Source organism: Lynx canadensis, chromosome A1 (assembly GCF_007474595.2).
Source record: "Lynx canadensis isolate LIC74 chromosome A1, mLynCan4.pri.v2, whole genome shotgun sequence".
In the NCBI taxonomy this organism is placed as follows: domain Eukaryota; kingdom Metazoa; phylum Chordata; class Mammalia; order Carnivora; family Felidae; genus Lynx; species Lynx canadensis.
The window spans coordinates 180,028,394-180,040,351 of NC_044303.2; the positions used below are offsets into that span (position 1 = coordinate 180,028,394).

The window sequence follows — 11,958 nt, forward strand, 5'->3', positions numbered from 1 at the left end:
GAGCAGGGGAGGGGCAGAGAGAGAGGGAGACACAGAATCTGAAGCAGGATCCAGCCTCTGAGCTGTCAGCACACAGCCTGATGTGGGGCTCGAACTCACGACCATGAGATCATGACCTGAGCTGAAGTTGGTTGCCCAACCAACTGAGCCACCCAGGCACTCCTGATGTTTAGATTTAAATGTGAAATTCCAGGTGAAGATTGATCAGCCCAGAACACTTTGAGACCATCATCTTCATTGTGTATGATGCTGAATTTTTTTTTTTTTTAATTTTTTTTTTCAACGTTTATTTATTTTTGGGACAGAGAGAGAGACAGAGCATGAACGGGGGAGGGCCAGAGAGAGAGGGAGACACAGAATGGGAAACAGGCTCCAGGCTCTGAGCCATCAGCCCAGAGCCTGACGCGGGGCTCGAACTCACGGACCGCAAGATCGTGACCTGGCTGAAGTCGGACACTTAACCGACTGCGCCACCCAGGCGCCCCTGAATTTTTTTTTTTTGAATGGAGCCAAGTTTAAGTGAAAGATATGCCAAATTATTGATTCATATTGAGCTTGTAATCAACTTAAATCATAGAATTGTTTTCATATTTTCTGCTGTTAAACCATGTATCCCCAATTCTCTACTCGTGACGTATAATAAGAAAAAATTGGAACACTTCACAAATTTATGTGTCATGATTGCACAGGGGCCACATTAACCTTCTCTGTATCATTCCAATATCAGCATATGTGCTGTTGAAGTGAGCATGTTTAATTTTTTAAATCATAAATATGGGATTTTTTTTCTTGATCTCTGGTAAAATTGGTTTCAATATTTTGACTCACTATTCTTATCTATTTATTTTAAAATGAGTTTGGATTTTGATGTCCAGCATATTGCCCACTTGTTGCACTCTCTGTTTGCATATTTAATCAGAATTCCCTTTATTTAAGTTAATTAAACTGTTGAAGAAGATAGGCTACTCCGGAGCTCTATGGGGTGAAAGAGTGTACCCCATCTCCAACCAGGTGAATTTTGATCAACATTATGGAGGTCTGGTCAATTAAATGCTATAAACTCTCCATACTATAATATCATCCAGTTCTTAGTTCTTTATCATTTCATATAATCCGTGCTTAAGAAATGAAGAAATGAAGTTATCTCCCTCCTCCATGGCATAGGGGAAAGCATATAGCCAAGAACAGGATTCATATCTTTGTTCTTTAACATACTTGTTGGGTGTCATATGAAAAATCACTTAAATTTACCCTGGATGTTCTCATATGCAAAAAAAGATAACACTATTACATTTTTCACTGCTTACTGAGAAAATTAAGAATGGTAATAATTAGAATAAGTTCTGCATGAAATGAAGATATTGTTTATTTCAGTAACTGGATCGGGAAACAGATCATCTTTTATTATTGTATATGTTTTAAACATGCAGATGAAGAAAAAAGGCTCAGAGAAGAAAGGTGTCACCAATATTCAAACTCATATCTGTTTTGCTTAAAGATATATTATCTTTCCATAATGCTATGGTACTTCACTGAGAATTACCTGTTTAAAGTGCTTTGTATTATAAAGTCCCAGATTAATATGAATTGTTGTTATAATTTAGTTTACCAGTTAGAAAAGACAGTTAGGTTCATTTAGCATAATTTATCTTTTGTGAATGCAAGTAGCCTCTTGATGATTACAGATTCACCTTTTGTATACTCACAAATCACCTTTCAATAATTATTGTTGCTAGTTTTTTTTACTTTAGACACAATAGGTTTATAAATTCTAGAATCATCCCTTCTTTCTCAGAAAAAATCTGACTATTTATCCTTCTCCAGGTTTCTGGTACTTCTGACATTGAGAAATATGCTATGTTATTGTATGTGCGTGCGTGCGTGTGTGCGTGTGTGTGTGTGTGTGTGTGTGTATGTGTGTGTTTTCTACAAACTGCTTACATGTAACTGTGGAGTTACACAAAACGTAGTCAGGTATTAAAATGAATAACAGAAGGGCTCTGGGGTGGCTCAGTCGGTTAAGCATCAGACTCTTGATTTCGGCTCAGGTCCTGATCTCATGGTTCAGTTCATTAGATCAAGCCCTGTACAAGGCTCAGTTGTGGACAGTGTGGAGCCTGCTTCAGATTCTCTCTCTCTGCCCCTCCCCTGCTTGCACATGTGCACTCTGTCTCCCAAACTAAAACTGAAACTAAAACTAAAACTAAAACTAAAACTAAAACTAAAACTAAAACTAAACTAAACTGAATAACAGAAATAGAGAATTATCCTAGATGATCAAGAAAGTGAACAGTGTGAATTGCAGGTATCAGCAAAGACCTCATAGTAACGACTGTAATTCTAGACTCCAAAAGATCAGTCCTTCATTTTTTAATTTTCCCTGATCAAGCAAGGAAGCATTGATTGTGTTCCTTGGAGATTTCAAGAATCTGTTTATACTTTCCTGTGCTTTTTGGGCTCCTTCTGTCTGCACTGGTACCCAGAAGCAGTGCTGACTGTCAGAGCTGTCTGGTTCACTCCTCTCAGCCTGTGGTCCATGAACTGAGATACACTGAGCTGAGGGAACCATCAGAAGAGTCTGGGGGAAAACTTGTGTTGACTGAAAGGCAGGGGGTAGTTATTGCCCACAATGTCTGAGAAGATGGAGCTGCAACAAGCCCAGGCACTTTTGCCCAAAATCTGTAGGTTTGTAATTTATTTATATTATAAACATGTATCTAACACTTACTCTATACTGGGCACTGGGCTAAATGTTGGAGATAAAAAATCAAGCCAAATGTGTCTTCTAGGAAGTTTCTCACAGACGATGAAAATTGAACTTCTTAGTTGAGTTTTGAAGAGAAACTAGCTATTAGTTGGATGAAAATGTTAACAGAGGTAAGGTATACCAGAGAGTGAAAACAGGTCAGGGGAAGCAGGTAGAAAAGCATGAAATAACGTGTCAAATCTGGGAAACTGAAAATGCTTCTGGATGACTAGACAATACATTGACTGCGAAGAAGTGATGGGGGCAAAGTTGGAGGAGTGGTCAGGAGCCAGATGATGAAGAATTTTTGTTGCTAAATCTTATCCTAAAAGCTGTGGTGGCCTATTGAAGGAATTTAATCAGCATAATGAAATGATTAAAGCTATGCTTTTGGAAGATGTCTTTTATGAGATGTGTAGAGAGTAAATGGGAAAAGAACCATTTTGAAACCCAGAAAGTCTAGTTAGGAGACTATGGGAGTAATCAGATTAGAAACTATGGCTACTGACTAGAGCAGTGGCCATTAGTAGGAGTCAAGTAGAAGGAACAAATGCAAATGATATTAAAGGATGTATAATTCGCATCCTTGGTGTTAAGAGGGACGACATGGGAAGAAAGGGATAATAATACAGTGAAGAGTCTGGGTTAATTCTCACATTTCCTATATGGCTCAATGCATTGATTATGATTCCTTTCATTGAGATAGGGTATGAAGCAGGAGGATCAAGTTTTGGGCGGTCAGATGATGAATTCAGTCTTTGACATGTTAAGATTTGGGTCTACAGGATTTCTAAGGAGATATTTCAGTTGGAAGTTTTATATAAGAATCTGAAGCTCATTTAAAAAAAAAAGGGAGGGGCGCCTGGGTGGCGCAGTCGGTTAAGCGTCCGACTTCAGCCAGGTCACGATCTCGCGGTCTGTGAGTTCGAGCCCTGCGTCAGGCTCTGGGCTGATGGCTCAGAGCCTGGAGCCTGTTTCCGATTCTGTGTCTCCTTCTCTCTCTGCCCCTCCCCCGTTCATGCTCTGTCTCTCTCTGTCCCAAAAATGAATAAACGTTGAAAAAAAAATTAAAAACAAATAAAAAAAAAAGGGAGGAGAAAGAAATTCATCAATATATAAAAATGGTGGTTTGAAGCCATGGATTGACATGGAAGGAGGAGATACCAATAACCATTATTTTGGAAGATCTGTCCAAACATACTTCTTGCCATTTGCAATGATGTGGATGGAGCTAGAGTGAATTATGCTAAGCAAAATAAGTCAGTCAGAGAAAGATACATACCACATGATTTCACTCATATGTGGAATTTAAGAAACAAAACATATGGAAAAGGAAGGGGAAGAGAAAGGGAAATAAGTGATGAGAGGCTCTTAAAGGTAGAGAACAAACTGAGGGTTGATGGAGGGAGGTGAGTGGGGGAGGGGCCAGATATATGATGGATATTAAGGAGGGCACTTATTACAATGAGCACTGGGTGTTGTATGTAATTGATGAATCACTGAATTCTACTCCTGAAACCAATATTGCACTCTATATTAACTAGCTAGAATTTAAATACAATTTTGGAAAAAAAAAAACCATACACTTCTTCTCTAAGAACTCTCCCTCACCTGATCCACAGGTGGACATATTTGAACTGTGTGACTTTGCCATACTGTCCTAATAGTCATAACTAGTGGGTCCAAACTGGACTAATCAGAATATATCATCTAGGGGATCTGACATTGAAACATCCTTGCACAATATCTCTGCATGTTGTTTGGCTGGGGAAATGTAAATGCAGGAAGTATGGGGCAACCATATTTGGCTATGAAAAAGCTAAACAAGTTGAGAGGAATGGAGGCAAGCCTGGGGAGGTAAGAGAGAGAAGTTCCCTATTGCCTAATGGTTTTTGAGACTCTGAAAACTCTTCAAGAAGCCTTGGTTCCTGGAAATACCCCAAAAATTCTTCTAATAAATTCCAGTCCACCCCCTCAAACACCCTTTAATCTTGTATGGAATGAACATGTTACTTACGAACAGAGGGAGAATTAGACTATAACTACTTTGAAAGCCTTAATGAAAGTATGAATCTAGGCAGTAAATAGTGATAGCTGCTAACAAAACAAAAACTAAACAATCAAATATTATGTGTCTCCTAGGTAAAATTGGACAGCATTACTTATGGTGAATCACTGCTAGAAAATCAACCTTGGGTCTGATCAAGTCTCTAAATCTAACTAACAGTTTACAGGAAATATAGGGTTAGAGGAGCATGTTAAACTCTACCATGGGGATAAAACTGGTAAAACCTAGACAGTGGCAAGCATTACTAAATTATCTTACTTTTTTCATGCAAAAAAAGAGGTGGGAAGAGGTGGAAAGGTGATCCAAAAAGTTAAATGAGAGTTAAGGGACACATGAATCAATTTTAATATATAGACCTGATTTTGATCTTGAGTCAGATTTTTTAACTAAAGAAATTTTTTCACTGGACATTTTATGGTATTAAGGAATTATTTTAATTATGATGATATTATGACTATTTTTAAATAGTCTTACACCCTTTGAGATACATACACAAATAGTAACAGATGAAAAATATATTTATTTGGATTTCCCTCAAAATTATTAGAATGTGGCAGAGCTAAGCAAGGAGTATAGATGAATCAAATTGGTCCTGGAGTAGATAATAATTGACACTGAGGGTTCACTATATTATTCTCTCTACTTTTTATGTGTTTGAAATTTATAACAACATAACAAAAATTTGGTTGCTTTTTTTAATAATAGCTTGACATACCCAGGAATTGACATCTGAATATCAATGTAATATACACTATCAATAAAGGATAAAACCGACATGATCCTTTCAATAGATGAGAAAAAGCATTTGACAAAATCAACACCCCTTCATAAACACACACACACACACACACACACACACACACACACACACACACACAAACTTACCAAACTAGAAATATAAAGGAACTTTCTCAACTTAATAAAGGTTGTCTACAAAAAAAACCCCAATAAATGCGATACTTCATTGTGAAAGACTCAATGCTTTCACTCTAAGATCAAGAACAAGACCAGGATGCCTGCTTTTGCTGTTTATTTAACATTCTGCTAGAAGTTCTAACCAGCACAATTAGACAAGAAAATTAAATAGACATTTAATTTAAATTTTAAAATAAGAAATATTTAAGTTTAAAAAGACATTTAAGTTTTAAAGGAAGAAATAGAACAATCTCTATTCATAGATGATATGACCTTCTATGCAGGAAATCCTAAAGAATCCACTAAAAAACTATTAGAATAATAAATAAGTTCACTAAAGGTTCAAGACATAAGATCAATATACAAAAATCAATTGCATTTCTATACATTAGCAATGAACAATCTGAAAATGAAATTAAGAAAACAATTGTATTTATATTAGTATCAAACAGAATAATAGAGGGGTGCCTGGGTGGCTCAGTCAGTTAAGTGTCTGACTTCAGCTCAGGTCATGATCTCACAGTTTGTGAGTTTGAGCCCCACATCAGGCTCTCAGATGTCAGCACAGAGCCACTTTGGATCCGCTGTCTTCTTCTCTGTGCCCCTCTCCTGTTTGCTCACGTTCTCTTTCTCTCAAAAATAAACACTTAAAAAAGAATAAATGGAATCCAAAAAATAACACACTTAACAACTGATTTAACAAAATACTACAAAACTTATAATCTAGGGGCCCCTGGGTGGCTTAGTCAGCTAAGTGTACAACTTTGGCTCAGATCGTGATCTCAGGGTCCATAGGTTTGAGCTCCGCATTGGGCTCTGTGCTGAGCCTGGAGCCTGTTTCCGATTCTGTGTCTCCCTCTGTTTCTGCCCCTCCCTCCCTCATGTTCTGTCTCTCTCTCTCTCTTAAAAAATAAATAAACATTAAAAATTTTTAAATAAAAATAAAAAACTTACAATCTGAAAACCATAAAACATTGATGAAAGAAACTAAAGAACTAAATAAATGGAAAGAAATGTCATGTTCATGAATCAGAGGCTTAATATTGTTACGATAACAGTATGTCCCCAAATGATTGACAGATTCAATGTAATTACTATTCAGATCCCAGTTTGCATCTTTTCAGAAATTAACAAGCTTCATATAGAAGTACAAGGGAATAAGCATGGCCAAAACAGTTTTGAAAAAGAACAATGTTGGAGGACTCATGCTTTCTGATTTTAAAATTTTGTACAATGCTAAGCAAAATAAGTCAGTCAGAAAAAGATAAATATCATATGATTTCATTCATGTGGAATTTAAAAAAGAAAACAGATGAATATAGGGGAAGGGAAAGAAAAGTAAGATAAAAACAGAGAGGGAGGCAAACCATAAGAGATTCTTAAATACAGAGAACAAACTGAGAGTTGCTGGAAGGGTGTTGGGTGGGGGGGATGGGCTAAATGGGTGATGGGCATTAAGGAGAGCACTTGTTGGGATGAGGAAGCACTGGGTGTTATATGTAAGTGATGGATCACTAAATTCTTCCTGAAATCATTATTACAGTATATGTTAACTAACTTGGAATTAAATACAATTTAAAAATTAAAAAAAAACAGTACATATCTATGCTAATCAAAACAATGTCATACTGGCATAATGATAGACATATAACTCAATGGAATAGAATTGAAAGTCCTGAAATAAGACTCTCACTTTCAAGAATGGAAAGTTCTCTTTCTACTAAACAGTGAAGACTATTAAGAACAGAGTGGTTGCTTTTTACCAGGGGAGAGGGAAATGTAGGCCATTTGACCCTACTTAATTTTGATGGCTTTAATATATAGGTCATTAGAAAAAACTTAAAGTCTTGTGCATATGTAAAACAGTTCATAAAAATCAGAAGACACAGAAAAAAAGGAGAGAAGACACTAATTACAACTACAATGGTGATGCCAATTACAGCCAACATTTATATAACATTTACTAAATGCCACTCCTATTTCCAAATATTTTAAATTTATTGTCATTTAATACTCACAAAAATCATAACTACCATTATTATTCTCATTATGTAGATGAGAAAACTGAAGCACTAAGAGTTTGTATAACTTACCCACAATCAGAGAGTTGGAAGTGTTAAGACAGGGGTACTCAACACTGACTGCACATAAGAATCATGTCAGGAGCTTGTAAAACACTTAATGATCTACCCATACCTCAGACCAATTAATTCAGACCCTGGTGGGTTTTTAAATCTCCCAGATGATTTCAATGTGCAGCCAAGGCTAAGAACCACTGTATTAAGGCCCAGTTCTTACCCAATGACCAGAGTAAGAGGCCGACTCACCTAATATTACAGCATCCTCTGGGTTTAAAGACTGAGTTTTCAGAAGGTAGTTCCTAGAGCATTGCGTGAACATTGAAATGCAAGTGAATTGAAAATTATCATGTCTCCAACAAGACCTTGGATCTGTGTTTTAACTGTCCTACAAGGTAATTCTGATGCTTATTCAAGTTTGGGAACCAGTAATATAAGGATTAGGACAAGTTTCTCCTCCTGTCTTATATCATGGCCTAGGAGACCAAAAATCTGAATTTAATGCAGAGTTTTGTCTGTAGATGTTTATCCACCAGCAAGTGTTTTGACCATGAAGTCCTCAGATTTCTTCAGTTGTGAAGAGAAAGACAAAATATCTTTCTTTTTAAAATTTTTTTTAATGTTCTTATTTTATTTTTGAGAGAGACAGAGTGCTAGGGGGGGGAGAGAGGGAGACAGAATCTGAAGCAGGCTCCAGGCTCTGAGCTGTCTGCACAGAGCCTGACATGGGGCTTGAACTCACTGACTGTGAGATCATGACCTGAGCCAAAGTCGGACACTGAACTGACTGAGCCACCCAGGCTCCCCTGAAGGACGAGATTTCTAAGATATTCTCTGAGGTTAAAAGTCTGCATTCAGATAATTCTTCCATAGGTTTCAGAACTGATTCAAGTTCCCTGGTGGAAGGAGATTTTCCTAAACCATAAACAAATGCATAGCAAAGTGATTAAGAGCATGGCCTCCTGGCTCTATCTAGGTTTGAATACCATTTCTACTTCTTCCTATCTGATCTTAGAAAAGTTTTTAAATCTGTGAGCTGAGCTCAGTCTTTAGTATAAAGTTGGATTCCTATTCATACTTAGGCTTGTATCAAGTGTTAAAAAAAAGTGCTTATAGAACACTTAACATCAACTCAGGCACACAGTGAGCTCTCAATAAATGAAAGCTATCTTTATATTTATAATTATTTTTTCATACTGGTTATTGCACAAAATTTGAATTTCAATATTGTCCCTATTTCCAGGCATACTTCAGAGGCAGGTATGAAATGAGAAAGCTTTGGAAATTAGAAGAGAAAGTGACTGTAGAGGACATGGGGCTATGAGCAGAGATTATATAACAAGAATGAAATCCTAGGATCATTTAGTCTTACAGCTGCCAGGGACCTTAACTGTCTTCTAGATCAACCTTCCAACCCTGTGGATCTGGGGAAAGAGGCCATGTTAGAGTACAGTCTTGACCTTGGAGGGGCATCAATTTATGAAGCCTTAATGGGTGGGGTCCTATTAATGGATGTGACTGGGATTGGGTTCCTCCAGAGGCTTTCAGCCTACAAATAGACTACTTTTAATTCAAAGTGAAAAGAAAAGCCAATGTAGGAGACAGAAGATTTTGTATTGAGGAAGACCCACATTGTCTTAACCATCAAACCAAAATTTAAGTGTCCTCTCAGCTCACCAGAATGGCTCCTGGAAGTAATGCACCTTGCATACTGACAGGTGTTTCACCTATCAGAAAATTCTATGTCAGACACCTACAAGATTTACCACCTGTGCTACAAAATTCCCAGTATCTTTCCAGTGCTAAATACTAATTTTACACACACATGAGATGAAAGCCAATGAGAGGGGAGGATGCAGAATGGAATTACAGGGCTGAGGAGGGCACTGGAAGATATTCTTGGCTATGAGAAAGCAGAGTGGGGTGCTGATACCTGAGGCCAGAGGCATGAGAAGGAATTGTCAGGTGTGGAAAGCAGATGTGAGAGAGTGTTGAGGGCAAACTGTACTCTCTTAACAATCGTGTATTTTTAATCCCTGGTCTGTGATAGTCTGCTACTTTCTCAAAAGCAGAGGAGGGTGGAAAGTAAAAGACCCTGAATCACTGTAGCAATATAGGTCTTCTGGGAAACAGCCTCTAATAATTTTCTGGGGCTGCTTAAACAAAATTCAGAGGCTAGAAGTCCAAAACCAAGGTGTTAGCAGGGTTGGTACCTTCTAAGTTCTGTGAGGGAGAATTTGTTTCATGCCTCTCCTAGCTTCTGATGACCTCAGGCATTCCTTGGCTTACAGATGGTATTCTCCCTGGGACTTCACATTTCCTCCTTCTGTATATGTCTGTCTCTGTGTCCAAATTTCCCCTTTCATAAGGACACAGTCATATTGGATTATGGCCCACCCTAATGACCTTATATTAATTTGACCATCTGCAAAGACCCATGATTTCTAAATAAGGTCACATCCATAGTTACTAGGGGTTAGGACTTCAATACCGTTTGGACAGAAACACAGTTCAAACCATAACATAGCCCATGCTCTGCTCCCATCTTCTGGTTAACATGAGGCCTACAGAAACTTTCCTTGGTCACTAGATTTCTTGAGTCCAGTTTTCTATCTCTAATTCAGGGCTGCATGTCTTTCAGGCACATTCCCTATTGTCTTCCATGTGGAGAAGTGTAGGGGGTCCTGTACCTCCCTGAAAGGTACTCTGTCTAGCAGAGAAAAGCCTCAAAGTCCTCTCCCTATAGCTGTTGACAGGCAGCTGTTGCACAAAGAAAATGTAGATCTGGGAGGAACCTCAGTACTCATGTGGTCCATACTATAGAAAAATGGAGTGGGACCCAAAAAGTCATTTTTGTTCAGGTGCATGGCAGAACCAGTTACAAACTCAGTTTCCTCATTTGAAGGGCAACACTCTTCCCATTCCACTTTTTTTTTTTAAAATTTTTTTTTCAACGTTTTTTATTTATTTTTGGGACAGAGAGAGACAGAGCATGAACGGGGGAGGGGCAGAGAGAGAGGGAGACACAGAATCGGAAACAGGCTCCAGGCTCTGAGCCATCAGCCCAGAGCCTGACGCGGGGCTCGAACTCACGGACCGCGAGATCATGACCTGGCTGAAGTCGGACGCTTAGCCGACTGCGCCACCCAGGCGCCCCTTCCCATTCCACTTTTGACCAACTCAGTATTGTGTTAGGCACTGTAAGAGAGTCAAAGGAAGTATAATATTCCATTAGTTAAAGATGTGCATTATTTCATGTTTTTAAAATCTTTGGAATAGAGATGCTATTTATAATCAATGGCAAGTCTAATTGGCAGCATTTTCTCTTTATTAGTGGAATACAACAGTAAACACACATCTTATTTAGATATCTTAAATCCAATAAAATATAGTTTAAGAAATAATCCCAGCCTTCATGGTGTCTCCCCTCTAGTTAGGAAGATAATATTTTGTCATTTGATGTCATAATAAGCATTATTAAGACAGACTGTAACTTAGAAATTCACACTAACAGCTTTGGCTACAGAAAAAGAAAAAAATAATTGAAAATTCACAACTCATCATGTCCCTAACCACTCCCTTTTTAAAACCCTTCCAACAGCTTCTTCTTGCTCTTGGGATGAAGACTAAACTCCTTATGTGGACCATGAGATTTGGTATGTCCTGGCACTTGTTAAGTTTCTATCCTCATCTTGCACCACTCTTCTTCTTTCGCTCTCTCCACAGTGGTCCTCTGTTTTTCTTTTCTTTTCTTTTCTTTTCTTTTCTTTTCTTTTCTTTTCTTTTCTTTTCTATTTATTTATTTATGTTTGTTTTAGTCCATCTTATTTCTATGCCTCCCCCCCCCCCCGGAATTTTCCCTTGCTGTTTCCTCTTCTTGGAGTGTCTTCCTTACATTCTTCAACCAGATAACTCTTAATCCTTCTTCCGATTTCTTTAAAAGAGTCACTTCTTTGGAAAAACTTTCTCTAATTTTCTGATTAAGTCAAATTGGTTCCTTATATGCTCTCAAAGCAATGTGTATCCTTTTCTTTGTAGCCCTTGCCATGAATACATATAGTTACATATTAATTTGATCATTTGAATAATACCAGTTTCTCCTATTAGACTTGAAGCTCCTTGGGGATGGATTCCTGTCTGTTTTTCTCATT

General features: G+C 37.9%; 1 non-coding gene across 1 annotated transcript; it reads right to left on the reverse strand.

Annotated features, from left to right (window-relative positions):
• Window positions 1-644: 644 nt before the first annotated feature.
• On the reverse strand, window positions 645-751 carry LOC115526422. The gene has a single exon (XR_003972601.1). It is a non-coding gene; the product is annotated as a U6 spliceosomal RNA (small nuclear RNA).
• Window positions 752-11,958: the final 11,207 nt, after the last annotated feature.